This window comes from Panthera uncia (assembly GCF_023721935.1).
Source record: "Panthera uncia isolate 11264 chromosome B3 unlocalized genomic scaffold, Puncia_PCG_1.0 HiC_scaffold_1, whole genome shotgun sequence".
In the NCBI taxonomy this organism is placed as follows: domain Eukaryota; kingdom Metazoa; phylum Chordata; class Mammalia; order Carnivora; family Felidae; genus Panthera; species Panthera uncia.
The window spans coordinates 4066300-4067532 of NW_026057582.1; positions in this window are offsets into that span (position 1 = coordinate 4066300).

Genomic DNA, 1233 nt, shown 5'->3' on the forward strand with positions numbered 1-1233 from the left:
TTCCATTTGTTTGTGGGGCTTGGGTGGGGGGAGGGGTTGTTTTCCTTTTTTACAAAAACAAAATGAGCATTTTGGCTGAAGGCCCAGGATCAGGCACTTACCCCCAAAACAAGCTCTGCAGACATGGGGGGGGGGGGCGGGGATTTATTTTATCTCAAAGATCATTCTGTTTTCGATTTTATATGTTCTCAAGCTGGAGCCCCGGGGCCTCCCGATGGCGTGTCAGTGACATGAGGCCAGCAGGTATGTGCCTGCCGGCTGCGATTTCGCCACCCACAGGCCCCAGATCCTTCCAGAGCCGCCCAGCGGCTGTCTGCAATGCACCCATCGGGGAGGACTTTCCTTTTCGGTCTTTAAGAGGCCCCAAAAGTTAATGCCCTGGCCGGTGTTCTCAGGGATTAGCTAACCGGAATGAGAATTCCGGGAGAATTCGACATGAGATAGGCCTGGCGGAGGGGACGTGCGGGCCTCCGGGGAGCGGCGGCCCCTCGGCTCACATGCGTCAACAGCCGCGCAGCTTGCAGGCAGCCAGCCGGGGCCTTGCCGTGTCCTCTGACAGCGAGATTCCCGTGCAGAACCCACAGCTGCCATGGTCACCCCCCAGCTCTAATCAAGAGGGAGCGAGGCTCAAGGGCACGGGTATTTATTTCTAACCCATCTGCCCCCCTTCTTGTCCTGGGTAGCACATGGCACCGTGGCCTCCCGTCAGAATGCCCTCTCCCCAAGACACCTCGGCTCCTGCTTGCTCGCTAAGCCTCAGACTCAACTCCCCAGGCCCCTCCACAGCTGTCTCGGCTGTCAGAATCCCCGAGCAGGCTCGGGGCTGAGAGTGCGGCAAAACCCATCCTAGTCTCGTCCGCAGATGGAGGGGCTGAGGCTCAGAGGCCTCCCCGCCCAGAACACAAAACTAAGCCAACTTTAAATCCCATCAGTCTGAGCCCTCTGTCCGGTTTCAGCCTGGCCTCCAACTGCACAGAGCCACTAACCCATCCATCGGTTAGAGTCTTCTCGCTAACACAGACAGGGACCTTCTAGAACTTTCCTCCCCCCTGCCAGGCAGAGGTCTATTTTCAACCATGACTTTGGGCGGAAGAAATGTGAGCACAGGTTAACCAGCCGTCTGTCAGCTCTTAATCGCCTTTCCTGCACGCGAGGCCCTGCTGTTTATTACATAGTATTTTCTTTTGGCCTGGGTTTGGTCCCGGTGAATACTTTGGGGTATCTGTCATCGTT